Consider the following 15138-nt stretch of genomic DNA (forward strand, 5'->3'; position numbering starts at 1 on the left):
ACTGAGAGGTACAGTTGCAAACCCAATTCCTCCCTGTACCCCCCCCCCCCAGGGGTACTTCCCTCAGGGGGTACAGTCCCAATGCTTGGCTCCCATCCTCTGATCTGCTTTCCTCTCTTTGTGCTACCCTGCTCCCAGTCTTCTGTCTAGGCCCATCAGGGGGTAGAGGGGTGCAGTTGGGGCCACTGGAGGTGGAGGGGGTAACTGGTCTAACGGGGCCCACGCTGTATGTTCTGCTACCTTAAACACACTCACCTTTGAGGGTGAGGTTTCCCCTTCCCAGCAAGCAGCATATTCACTCTCTTCCTGATTGAATGGTTTCTTAGCTCTTACATACATGTTTAATGCTCAGCATATCCATCCCTCGTCTGACCCATATCTCGGCCAGTATACATGATCACTCCTAATTTCCCTTCTGGTCCATTCCAACACACAGTACTGAAGCATTTTGCTCTCGTCCTTATCTCTGGTGTTGGGGTCATATTTCCACCGGGCTAGCTTCCTTCCCAGTGGACTATCTGGAGGTATGCACATTGGTTCCTCTTCAATCTCTGCTTCTTCCTTTGGGGATTTACTACTCACCCATGATCCCATCCTGACCAGCAGATCACAGGTCTTCCCCTGACAGACCCCATCTCCCTACGAAGGGCAAGGGAAAGGGGAAAAAAGAAACCAGGAAAGGAAAAAGGAGAGAAAAAAAAGGGGAAGAGAGAGAAAAAAACTAGGAAAAAGCATTACCTCTCTTCCAAAAAAAACCCTATGGTCCAGGGCCTTCCGTACCTGCCCTGCTCCAGCTCAGCTCACTCCGCTCCGATTCGCTGCGGCACAGCTTGGCTAGGGTCCGCCCCTGGCCCGCCCTGCTCTGGCTCAGCAGCTCTGCCCCAACTCACCACGGCACGTGAAGTGTTATACCTACTATGGAGTAACTGCACCACAGCAAACCTCTTGGCAGTTGTCCCATTTCTAGCCTGATCTCGGCTGGCTCTGGGAACCATGGAGCTGGTTGCGCCTGTAATATATGTTATAAAATAATTCATGCTTAAGGGAAGATAATTACTCTGGAATTACGAAAATCCTGGAGGCAGCAGGAGAACAATACTTCGTTTACTAAGAAAAGAACGTGGCCAGCACAGAGATGGGCTTCCTCCGGAGCCATCAGGGAACACTCAAGGGTGATCATCGCTTGATAGATACCATCAATCAAGATAACTGAAGTCTCCAAGGAACATACATCTGAATATGCGACTTCCCCTGACATGATCAGCGCCTGCCACTTCTCAGGAAACAGCAATTGTCCAGCCCTGCACAGTGAAAGAAACTTTCATACATATGCGGGGTAACAAAAGAAATCGGGGCACCTCTGCCTCAGGCATAAAAAACTGTATAAAAGAGCCCCACTGGAAACGACATTTGTGAACAGAGGGGGATCCAATGCAATAGAGGTCGGATCTAGGTTCACCCAGAGCCTATCCAGGGCTTGATGCTGTCTCTTTGGCTGTGGGTTTTTGAGGACCGTATTTTGGTCACAAAAATAAAATCTTTCGCATTTATTAATTTGGATTTCTGGCTGATCATTTATAACACACCCAAGAGCCATCCCTGCCTGAGCTCGGCCATCGCCAGCACCACCGGCAACTGGCCTGCCAGCGCTTCCCCCAAAACCGCTGCCGTCTACTGCCGCTCAGCTGGCCGAAATACTACAGTGTTGGCCATGCCCCCCCGTGACTGGTGCTGGCTCGGTGCTGTAAAAGTCTTCACAAACCCCTCTATATCACGCATCCCACCAGCCACAGGGAAAAAAAATCTCTGCTTTCCTCTTCACCACGCGTCCCACCCTTCACTCCAACCACTCAATATCCTAAATCTCCAACGGACCAGGATGGGTCTAGTATAGTACTGGCATGGAGTTCGCTTTCCTATACCAGAATTACAGAGTAATTATCTGGCCAAAAAAAATAGTACTCACCCCTCTTCTTCTCTTTTCTTTATCCAGCCTCTTGTTGTCTCCGGGCTTCAGCCTGCAAGCACCAGTGGCCCTAGGAGTATCTGATAGACTCCGCCAAATTTGTGGGGTGGGCGCGCCTCTTTTCGAAAACTCCTGGCACCACTGAAGCGAGGTGGTTATCCGGGATGAGCACCCCAAAATTGTGAGAAATAGTTACTCACTTTTTATAATTTTAGAAAGGTTTATTAAACCTTATCAAAAATACAACAGAAGACTGAATAGAGAAAAGGTTACAGCGCCGGGAGCAAAGGATTTTCCCCACCATGTGCTCACCCACACAATGGAGGTTTCACCTCTTAACCCTTTAACCCCTCCCAAAGTTCTGTCCATTGACCCCTTCTTCGCTGTCCAGTGGTGGAGATCTCATCCTCAAATTCTGATTGGAGGTCAGATGTCGCCATAGTGGCAAGCCAACCCTCCCAGATGTCCCAACCCCATCTGTCTCTTGATAACAATGTAAGGGGGTAAAACATAACTATAAATCTATAAAACTTTTCTTAACCTATATACATGATATTTGTCTGTTAATTGTGAGAGTCAACCATCACATTACTCATCTATCACAGAGCTGCAGAAAAAGGCATCTTAACAGTGGTGTGTAGCAATGTATCTGAACAACTTAGGCCTCAGTGTGCACCAGCCATACCACTTGTAACTATTCTTATCAGGATTTTCTCAGGGCCCTCTGGAATTCATCAAGGTTACTAAGACATAAACTGTGCTAAAATAAGAAAGAAGAAGCTGAGAAACTGAATTCCAAGACCACAAGAACTCAATAACGGGGGATGGCAAAGCTCCTGGACTGTAACCAATCACATATTCTGAGAACTGCATGCAAAACACATGGACAGACAAAGGCACCAATAAGAAATGCATGATCAGAATGTGCAGTAGAGTTAGAATATATAAATACTGCTTAATGTAAACGATAAACAGCTTCTGTTTTATCATATTGATTAGTTGTACAGGAGTCCTGAATTTCCCACAGTGGTGCCACAGAGGAGAGTTGATTTTTCAAGGTTTGCCTCAAGGTATACTCAGAAAGACCACCAGACCATTCAGTCCCTTAAGGCTGAAACAAAAGAAACAGAATGGACTATTACACCAGGGGAACAGATTATAGTCCCACCACAGTGAAAACATGAAAGCACCCTGTCCTAGGGTGACGTTATGATGCTTGTATCCCCAGTCGTTGTTCTTTTTATGCTGGATATTATGTTCGGTGCCTTCAAGACTGGCTCTGAAGAGCGAAGTTTTGTTTTGTTTTGTTTTGTTATCAGCCTGCTCCACCATGGCTGGCGGGACACAGAGACGGGGCAGTACATAGTGCGGCTTTTGCTTTTTTTGCTTTGTTTTTGCTTTGCTCTTGCTCTTGCTTCTGCTTTGCTCCTGCTTTGCTCTTGCTTTTGCTTCTACTCATTAGTTAGTTTAGCTAAGCAGTCCGAATTTTCCCTGGACTGTTTTTTCTTTCCCTTTTTTGGAACTACTCGAACCTGCTCTGGACTGGGACCTGGGAAACACCGAGAGTTTGCACTCTGTGGCCTGCAGCAGCCATTCCCAGCACTGGAAGGACCGATAACAGAGCGACCGCTCCCGAGAGAGACTTTCTGAAGTTGTCATCTTTTTCAGAGAGGTGAAATAGTGTTGTCATCTGGTATTGTTCATTTTGTGTGCTGGGGGGTGCTTTGCCTGTTAAATAAACAGGTTCTTTCCACTTCTCTCTGAGGCATCCTTCCCTAACTGGTTGGGGGGAGGGGCCATGTGGGTTTGCTTTCTGGAGGAGCCCCCCTTTGGAGGTTTTCTCCCAAATTTGCCCTTAACCAGGACACACCCATAGGGGAACAGAGAACCTTTTGAATCATCTGGAGAAGGTAGTAATAGAAAGGGATATAACTGATATTGTACAATCTGTAACTGGCAAATGTGAAATCTGCTGTAGAAAAAAATCCCAACATGAGCAAAAGAGTTGTGTTAGGAATAACAAAGGCTGGGGATGTCCCTGGAGATTGTTGGCAAATAGATTTTCCCGAGTTACCATGCTAAGAAGGATACAGCTATGTATTAGTGTTGGTTGACACCTTCCGTGGATGGTCTGAAGTTTACCCCTGTTGCAATTACACAGCAAAAAAGTGGTGAAAGTTTTGCTCAATCATATAATTCCAGGTTTGGGGTTCCTTTGGGGTTGTCATCAGCTACAGGGATCACACTTTGTTGCAACTGTAGTGAAGGAAATTAGTCACATTTTGGGAATTGTTTGGGATCAGTAAATTCTCTACATACCCCAGAGGGGTGGTAAGGCTGAACATGTGATTGGAACCCTCAAAACACAGGATAGTAACATTTGTCAAAAAACATCCATGACATGGGTTCAGGCCTTGCCTATAGCCTTGCTGAGAATCCGCATACAACCAAGGCAGAGAGACAACATGAGTCCTTATGAAATATTGCATGGCAGGCCATATCAAATTGTGTATATTACGGGAGAAATTTGTATATGAGGGGAAAATTGACTTACAGAGGTATTTAATGGCTTGAAGTTCCACTTTGCAGAAGGTCCAGAGATTCGTCATGTTATCCAGACTGATAGGACTGGACACACCTGCTCATCTGTTCCTGCTTGGAAACTGAGTCTATGTTAAATGGTGGGACAGTAACCTTTACAGGCTAAGTGGAAAGGACCATTCCAAGTCCTGACTACCCTTACTGCAGCCAAAGGTGCTGGCAGAGAACCCTGAATTCACTGCTCCAGAGTTAAGAAGACCTCTGCTCCTGAAACAACTGGAAAACAGACACTGATACAAATCAAGCTGTTGAGATTTAAATTGTTCTTTTTGTGCCTGTTATCTGCATGGTTGGTAACCATGGCTCAGATTTGGTCCCAGGATTTGCATGTCCAAAATATATCCAAAAGCTCTTCATAAGAACATCTTGTCAAGGTGGCATTGATAATGTGAAAATGAGGCCTGGCAAATTTTGCCCCTAGATAAAGATCGGGCCTGTGCCCTTGGGACTGTAATTCCATACATAATATTTGATCATATTAATGATTTTTGAACATACTGAAAAGCCTTACAAGAAGTCCATGATTTGTCTTTTATAGTTTTGCAAAACAGAATAGCTCTCAATTTCCTACTAGCTGCAAAATCATTAACATTAGTTGTTTTTCTTATGTAGATCAGAGTGAAAGAATCAATAAGGATTTGGTTGAAATTTGGAAGCAAACTCAAATTCTACATCAGGTAGCTTTCAAAAGGCTCACTGAACTTTGAATAGATCTTCCATACACTCACCTCATGGTTACTGAACTGGACCTAGATAGAAGGAACTGTTCATACAACTTTTATCTGTAGTTAGTCTTTGCATAATAGCTGGCTGTATGATGCGATGCTGTGGTTGAATATGGAGTAGAGACAAGATAAGGTAGAATCATGTTGGTCTCTAAAAGGGGGGAAATGTTGCCAGAAGGATTCTTGCTTTTATATACTCTCTATAAACTTTACACATATATTTGTTGCTCTGTAGACTATTATTGTATTTGTAGCAAGTCCCAGTACTTTTCCCAGTACTTTTCCCCACCCTGATAGGCAGAAAGACAAAACACATTCCAGAGGCTCTAAGCCCCAGGGGTCCAAGGCCCCTACCCTGTCTTGGTTCTTCCTGGGAGCCAAGGTTGAAGCCAGCGCTTCAAGACACATTTTCATAAACAAAGTATAGTTTCTATCTGAGGGAGGAGGATTTTGAAAGGAGTTGAACCGGGGTGAATTACCTCACCACTTATGTCTTTAATTGGGGATTTTTGTCAGTTATGCTAATTTACTAAACTTATAAAACTGTATTCCCCCAATGGGAGGGGCATTTAGGCATTTTCCATCTCTGCTCCTTGGAAGCCTTCAATAAAGACCATCCTTTATATTAACTCCTATACTAATGTTACCTTGAAAGTCTGTTGTTTCATTTCTAGGTTCTTTAAGGCATCACTGGCAATAGCTGTATTTGAGGCGGCCTGCACCTCAGATTGCTCTCACAAGTTCTTAAGAATGGCCGATTAAGTCTATTATAAAATTAATTATTTATTGAATGGACACAAGATTAACAGACAGAAGACTATAAGCAGACTACTTGCTGCACAGGTTAAAACAAAGAACTACTAGTAGATATGAATACAGTGTGCGATAAGGTACCTATATTACAGCTAGCAAAGAAATAGTATAGATTAGGAGTCAATGTAATGTATCAACGAATTTATGATGGAGTACATATAGAGCCCTTTCACACAACTTCTGGAAGCATAACCATGGAGTTTGTGTCCAAACTTTGGGGAGCAGCCCTATATATTAGTGTGCAGAAGGCTTCTGCTTTTTGTGAAAGTCCACTGCAAAGTCCACCACGAAACCATGTACTTGGAGCCCCCATCGCAAGTAGCAGAGGAAAAGCAGCCCTTCCACAGAGTGCTGTGTCATAGCACTCTAATTAGCTTCTACTCTGAATGCAATCTCATCCTCTCCTGACAATACAGGGAGCAGAGATTTCCTTCCTAAACTAGAAACCCAAGTTTGGTGCCTTTCTTAGAATGACTGTTCACAATATTCACAGTGCAGTTTTCAAGCTTAGCTTGTAATTGTTATTTTGGGAAATCCTAATGTGATCGTTATTCAATGCACAGGTATGAACTGTGAATACTAGTAAGTAATAATGCATGAGGACAGACCATTTACATCATTAAGGCTGCAATGAAGACAAGAGATGCAGTTATTGTGGTTTGGAGTAGATAAATGCTACACATTTTAATCTGCTAGTATCCTGAAGTTGTAAAAAACCCAGGCTTTAATTCTCATCCCATTAAAACAAGCCAGATTTTTGCAGTGACTTCATTATGCCACAGATTAGAGCCAGTGTGAGCTAAGGCTTTGAGAGGTGCACATTCAAATTTGAAAATTGTGAAAGTAATTCATATAAGAGGATTTAGTATTCATATTAAGGACATCCTGTTTTCTGGAAATGTAACCTTTTAGAATAGGTTGATTGAATGCAATTATATTATTTCAAACAAGAAGACTAGAAGCTATCCAGGACAATTTACACATTATTACAAGTCCTATGAAATGTTGAGCATGCATTTAAATAATTCAGCTTATGTACACCTTGTTCCCTAGACATACCCTACACTTACTCAAGGATGTTCCCTTAGTCTGGTCCTTCATACAAACTTGAAACACTTGCAGTCTCAGTTTACAAAAACACCAACAGCTGCATTTCAGGACTTTGTCTGGGGACTAATGGTGTACTGCTATGCCGTGGGCCATGTGTTTATCCCTGTCAGTCATTAAACCAACAGCAATGTTCACTCCTGATTTTTGTTACTTAAATCAGTATCAGTCTAGTTACTAAGCAGATGAGCTCTTAACATGGTAATTAGGATGAGAGAACTGCATAGTTGCGAGCAAATCAGATCATCCTTTACCAGAATCCATGTTATATATAAAAATAATTCTTCCATGTGGTTCAAAGCAGTTGTAGGTGTGCCTAACAACTCGTCTAGGCATTCTGGGATTGCATAATAAAATACTACTTGTCATGTCATTTTGTTTAATTACTGTTATCAGCTTCTACTATTTCAGTAAACTCGGTGTACTGCATAATGTGGTTATACTGTTAGCGTTCAGAAACACATAATCACATAAGCGATTAAATGCAGGTGCTTTTATTAAGAGCTCTGGGTGTCAGGAGTATTCAACTCAAATCTGACTCCGACCATACATTCGAGATGATCGTGTTTTTATATTCTATTGTTATATAACTTTCATGTTAATTATTAAACTTATATTGTTCTATGGTATACATAGATTTCAGTCAAGCATGGCTTCTCATGGTTCCCCCTTAAATTTCTAACATAGTTTCTCATGATTCTTCTTATGATTATACAATAATTATATTTAGTTACTAAACAATCATCACATCTAACAATTATATCATTTATCATACTGCTTACGCAGGTGCAGTGATCTGAGAAAACACAAAGCCTAACATTTTCAAAGTCTATCTTTAACATTTTCCAGGGCTCCACTATCAATACTAAGCCAGAAACATCGTATTGCAAGTACAAAGAGAGCTATACTACTATATTATACTGGATACAATACTACTCCAGTAAATAAACTCTTCATTCTCTTATATTTTTTCTAGGATAAAAAAATAAATCGGTTAACAATAAACTCTTCTGCAGTGTGCCTAGATCCTTAATTCTCTGAGATTCTACAAACTCCTTTTATTAATACTATCTGACCATGGTTAAAAGGTAGATAAGCTGACCCCCCAGGCTAGGAGACAGCGAAAGGGAAAGCAAAAGGAGAATGATCATCCTATCATGTTATGAAATCTAGCCTTCAGTCATTTGATTTTTAAATCAATGACACCAACAGCATAAATACCTAAGGTTTAAAAAAACCCCTAAAACACAGCAAAAAAAAACAGTAGCATTGTGGTCACAGCTCTCTTCACAGAGAGCAGCAGGCACAAGATTCCCAGGGTTTCTCCTGGGGAAGGCAGTGAGAAAGCTCAGAGAAAGAAGAGAAAACAATTCTTATCTCTATTTGCTGCGCCTGTTGTTTGGCACATGTGGAATGTGTTATGGAGATTGTTTACCAAAAGTGATTTGTTAATTGGCCATTGATGATGGTTGTTTTGACTGATTGACCAATTAGGTCAAAGGTGTGTTGTGACTGTCTGAAAGGGTCACGGGTTTTTCTTTAGTGTAGAGTTTAGTATAGTATGTAGTGTAATATAATATAGTATAGCTTAATAAAGCATTTGATTAGCCTTCTGAATCATGGAGTCACTGCACGTTATTCCCTGGCTGGGGGATGTCCTGCATTGATATATCATTAGGAGAAAATCCCTTAAATGCAAAATATATCTGTAGGAAATTGAGCAGAAGGAAATAAATCTAAACAAAAACCCAGACAAATTTCTCTGGTTTTGCTGTTCTCTATGAACTGAATATTTTCTGTCAAAACATGGCCAAATATTTCTTTTATAATTTGAAAAATGATTAATCCTTGATATATCTACCTTTTCTTAAATGTATTTCAAACAGCTTTCCAAAGCTGAGCAAGTGCTAACTGAAGTTTATAAATGAGATAACAGGAGAATAATGAGGGTCAAGTACGTGATTTAATATAAATACATTTATGTGACAAATGCAAAATACCTTGTTGCCTTTGGTAGACTGGCTCCCCTCATTCCTTCAGAATTACCTAAGCTTACTTTAATCACAAAGCTAAGATGTTATTAATTTTTACTGCTATTAGTAGTAGAGAACAAATTCAGTTTTTAGAAAAGGAGCTGGATGTTATCCTGGTTTATTTATCATTAAAAGAACTGTTAATTAGATTATTTGGGGTTGCTGCATCTACAGTGATATTTTTCACTGAAAATTTAGTTTGCCTTTCAGTGTTTACTAGATTTGAGAGTATGTTTTCCTGTTCATGCTCAGAGAAAAATTACCAAAAAACCCCAAATCCTAAAAAAAGCTTTTAAATGGAAATTTGTCTAGAAGCCACTGGAAAACAATTCTTATGGAATGAAACCTATAGTAACTACCCTTAGACAGCAAGGCAACGACAAGTTGCCCACCTTGATTTACCTTTTGGGCTGTCCCTTGAATTTTGCAGGGTTCAGGCAAAAATGGGAATTGTGCCAGAATCTACCCCCTCCCCTTTTTTCCCTCAGATGATGAATTCTCATCCAGCATGTAGGACAGATTCTCCCAAGGAGAGAGAGTGGGAAGAAAAATTATCAGCTTTAATGTTTGTTTACATCCCTACTAAATCTGTCCAAACACTTTCTATAGCTTCACATCCTTTATTTATGCAAATATTTTCCAAATTCCATTCACAATGCCATCACCCTCTCGCTGTTTACTTCTTACTTCGCTTTTCCCCCAGTGTCCACATCCTGAGACCAGGTACTAATAGCTATTATGTGTGTTTGCAGCCCAGAAAGTCAATCATATCTCAGGCTGCATCAAAAGAAGCGTGGTCATCAGGTCAAGGGAGGTGATTCTGCCCCTCTACTCCAGCTCTGGGTTCCCCAACTGTCCTGGGTACAAAGACAAGGGGGTGGAGCTTTCAACACTGTTGATTCAATACCATATTACATCATAGCCATAGGTGTGATTTCGGCAGGGAAAATGCCATGGCTGGAATCGGAAACAAGGCCATTTTGTTTGGCTCGCTCCAGCAGAGGGACCAGCAGATACTGGCACTACACACAGCCATTTTCTCCCCATTTACTGAACGTCTACGATGTTTTGACAAGACAAGGGGCTGAAGAGAAGCAGCGGAGCCTCTCCTGAGGCATGGAGCTGAAGTGACAGCTCTAAATGGCAGCCAAGAGCAATGGGGTCGGGAGCGCAGCTTTCAGTGACCAGTGGGACCGTTTCCCCTCCCCCCACACCCACAGTGTGACAGAGATGAGGAGCGGCGACACTGATACCAACTGAGTCCAGCTAAGCAAAGAGGGCATCCAGCCGAGCCAAAAACGAGTCCAGCAGGGTAGCAGGAAGAGACAGTAAAGCGGCAGAAGTGACGCCGCAGGTCTGGAGCTGTTCCAGGGAGGGGGGGTTGGGCACGTGGGCTGCCTGGGAAGTGGCACCCAGTCTTTGTTCCAGGGGGACTATGTAACACCTTGGTTTTTGTTGGTTAAACCATTTCCCTCTTCTGTATAATTTTATTTTCATTAAGTGTTGCATTCCATTGCTTTTTGTTTTTAGTAAACTGTTATTTTAACGCATCATCTCTCATTTATTGTCCCTACCTTACTGATGTGGGGAAGGGGTGCAGCGTATTTGGAGTTTAGTTGGTTGTCTGCGGTAACCGTGACTTTAAAAATCCCGCCTGCGCCGCCGTTCCCGCCTGCCAGCCGACGGAGCGGGGGGGGTGCGCGGTTTCTCGGTTCGGCAAGCGGGAGCCGCTCCGTTGTCAGGCGCGCGCTGGATCAGCGTTCAGCTCTGCCAGAGGCGGACAAAAAGGCACGGCACCAACAGACAGGGATGGGAGAGCGTCCCTCCGACCAGGGCCAGTCCAGGTTTTATTCCAGAACTCGGAGTAACACCCAGGGGAAGCCGCCGGGTCGAAGGGCGGCGGGGGGAGGGAATATACGTGTTATATAGGAGAAACGGGAGGGGGAGAGCTCAGATAGGCAGCGAATCGGGGCTCATGGTGAGCGCGGGCTTTTCCGAGAGACAGGACGGGTGGCCAACCGAGAGAGCTCAAAGGTGGGACCCCGGTCCCCGGCCCAATAATCTCATGTATAACACCGAAGTTTCTGGATAAAGGGGGGCATTTGGGGGTGACAGAAAGGGCGCGAGTTTCCAAGGTAACTGGTGATTGACAGATAACTGGGAAAGAGGGGGAATTCCAGACAGAACCATTATACAGAAAAAGGGGGTAACAGAACATTCCAGCTTAAACCGGGGGAGCATAATAACACAACACAACAGTTGTCAAAACCAACACTACAACATCAACCTGTTGGAGCGAGTTCAGAGGAGGGCCACCAAGTTGATCAGAGGGATGGAGAACCTTTCTGAGGAAAGGCTGAGAGAACTGAGATTGTTCAGCCTGGAAAAGAGAAGGCTTCAGGGTGACCTAATTGTGGCCTTACAGTACCTGAAAGGAACTTACAGGAAAGATGGGGCAAGACTATTTACAAGAGCATGTAGTGACAGGACAAGGGGAAATGGGTTCAAATTGAAAGAGAGTAGGTTTAGATTAGATGAAGAAAATTCTTTACCTGGAGGCTAGTGAGGCACTGGAACAGGTTGCCCAGAGAAGTTGTTGATGTCCCATCCCTGGAGGCGTTCAAGGCAAGGCTGGATGGAACTCTGAGCAACCTGATCTAGTTGAAGGTATCCCTGTCCAAGGCAGGGGGGTTGGAACTAGATGATCTTCAAGGTCCCTTCTAACCATAACCATTCTATGATACCATTATCACAGAAAGATGCGCACTATCTGGACATCTTTATCAGCCAAGCTGTGGCTGAACTTACCTAGTGCAAATCCTCCAAAGAAATTGTGCACTGCTTGTGATAAGAACGTCCAAATAAATAATGCTATTTCCTTAATTTATTAGTAAACCTATTTCCTGTAAGAGTTGACATATGGTTTGCAAAACTGGGATTTTCTCAGTGATATGTGAAAACGTATTTCTGACCACATGTTGCTAAAATCCAGAGCCTTTGTATTACCCAAATATGGAGGTACATTCTGCCTGTGCAATGTAACTCTATGGTTTTGTTTGGAAAGGATATATTTCTTCATGTCTTTTCAGAAAACTGAGTGCAACTGGAGCAAAATGTGTTTTATCCCAGAAATAGCAACATTTCAGTGCCAGACAAAATTATTCCTGTATGTAGAAAGTCATAGTTGTAAAATTACTGGGAGGCCAAATAGGCTTTACATATATCATGTACATCATATGTATAAATACATATTATTGTGTCACAATGAAAATATAATAGCTGCTGTCTCAAAGGTGCGTGTATAGGGTGACTGCAGTAAAATACATGAGATTTGGCTAATATCAATCTTGCCTTCCTTGAGTTCTGATGGCTAAACTATGACCTTTTAAATGTGAAATTTAAAAAGGTGTTAGAACAAGCATAAACAGAAGTTGGGAAAAAAACAAACAAAAAGTTCAAGTTATCTTGGTGTAGTAGGTTGACCTTGGCTGGGTGTCAGGTACCCACCATGCTGCTCTATCACTCCTGGTATAAAGGAGAGAGAATAGAAAACAACTAGTAGGTTCAGATAAGGCAGTTTACTAGAGCAAAAGAAGAAAAGTGAAAGGTTGTGCACACAGAAGGAAAGGGAAAAGTTAATCTCTACTTCCCATCAGTGAGCAATGTTCAGACACTTCCAGGAAAGCAGGGCTTCAACACGCATAGTGATTGCTCCGTAAGGCAAACATTGTAGAATAACGAATGCCCCTCTGTTCCTCTTCTCTCCCTTAGGTTTTATATCTGAGCTGATGACATATGGTATGGAATATCCCTTTGGTTAATTTGGGTCAACTGGCCTGGTTGTGTCCCATCCCAGGATCATACCCACTCCCAACCCCTTGATGTGGGGGAGGGGGGGAATATTAGAGAGAGAGCGCTGCTCATCAGTAGCCAAAATACTGGTGTGTCATCAGTACCTTTCCAGCTACCAATTCAAAACACAGCACTGTGAGGGCTGCTAAGGAAAAATTAACTGTATCTCAGTCAGAACCAAAACACTTGAGTAAAAGTGTATGAAACATTTAGAAAAGAACATTAAAATAATGCTCCTTTTCTGTATTTGGGGAGCTATGTCTTGGAAATCATACTTTTCAGCATTGGCTCTGTCATTGTCTCTTTACTGCATTTGCAAATAGCGAAGAACAAAACTTACTGTATTTCAGAAATATGACAACAGGACTCTGGAATTACCCAAAGAAGTTCTCATGTAACATCAGGTAAATGGGATACCTGGCAAAAATCAGGAAAATTCTTAGGGAGAAATTGTGGAGGATCCTTGCCCATCCCCTGGCATGGTTCCAGCTCCACAAGGGCTCCTGTGGTACTGCTGTGGCAGGACCAGACCATGGTGGAAGAAAAACACTGACTGTGACCCCCTGTATATCAGAATGCACAGTAGTAGTCTCCGGCCACTCCCAAAATAGGAAATTTTGAGAAAAATTCTCTGCTTGCTACTCTCTCTGGGAAGCCCTGCTGCATGCCTTCTACTCAGGCCATTAACTGTGTGACCCTTTGTCATGGTTTAACATAGCTTGGTTTTTAGTTAAAGAGAAAATCCATCAGTTACAGAAGTGATTCTCTGTGAGGACTGCTAACATCTTCCTCCGAACCCAACAGAACCAATCAGCTGGCTAGTTTTAAATACTGACACCTTGCTAAACCACTTAAGAAAGCTGAACACGCCTCTGTGAAATCACATTTAAAAACTAACAATCCCCGGGAAACGTTCTCTTGCTTACGGCTTTTAACAGGTAACAGGTCGCTGGCCGGGCCAGGCCCCGCTCTGCTGCACAGCCTTGCCAGGCCCTGCTCTGCTGTACCGCTGGCCTGACCAGGCTTGCCCCTTTCACATGGCCTGGCTGGCTCAGCCCGCAGTGTGACTCGGCTGAGATTCTGCCGCTGTTGAGTTCCACCCGCAGCTGCCGGACAGGGAGAGGGGAAGCTATCGACCTGCAGCGTGCTGCCGCTGAGTCATGCGCAAGCCTGAAACAGAGTGAAAATTTTACAGCGTAAAAATCCATTTCGGATTTAGGTGAAATGTGCCGTTTTGAATTATTTAGTCTGTAGCTTGCTTGCATAGATGAAATATGTGGTTTAGTCTGTTAACTCTGTGCTGTGTTTAAGACTGCCTGTTCTCGCAAAAAACCCTGTGCTCACAAAACTGTCTCAGCCGAGGAAAAGAATGTGAACTTCCAAGCTGGAAAGAAAGATAAGGGGGGGGGGCCCTTGAACTTTGAAACGAAGACAAGAGCCTAAAGCTGAGGCTGCAAGAGATGGACAAGATGACCAGAGAGTTCTCTCTCCGTACAAGGACTGATAGGGACTAATTGCAAGTTGTAACGCGAAACCAGTAAAATGAATATGCATAAACCTATTGTGAAACCCTATGCATATGTACAAGTAAGGGGGCATAAAAAAAGTTCAGGAATTCTCAGGGGTGCACACGTCCTTTAGGGGGAATGATACCCACATGCGTCCAGCGCTGTAATAAACATACCGGCTTTACAACTTTTACAAGTTGTGGAGTTAGGTTTTTTTCCCACAAATCAGACTGCTGAAATCCTGGCCATTCCTACTGCCCCTGGGGGCCTGGCTCAGGCCCCACCCCCAGTGTGGCAGGAGCCGGACACCGTGAGCAGCTCCGCTGCCTGGCAGAGATCACATGACCATCCACAGGCCCGGGCGAGATATTAACCCTTTCAGTGCACAGATGAAACTTACAGACATCAATCCTCTTTCAAGTAAGAGAAAAAGAAAGGGTGAAGACACGTAAAGAAAACAATATGGAGATATCGAGGTCAGTAAAGAAGGAGTCAAATCCTAGATGGGAGGAGAATGAGATGCCTTAGTCTTG

This window comes from Molothrus ater, chromosome W (assembly GCF_012460135.2).
Source record: "Molothrus ater isolate BHLD 08-10-18 breed brown headed cowbird chromosome W, BPBGC_Mater_1.1, whole genome shotgun sequence".
Taxonomy (NCBI): Eukaryota; Metazoa; Chordata; class Aves; order Passeriformes; family Icteridae; genus Molothrus; species Molothrus ater.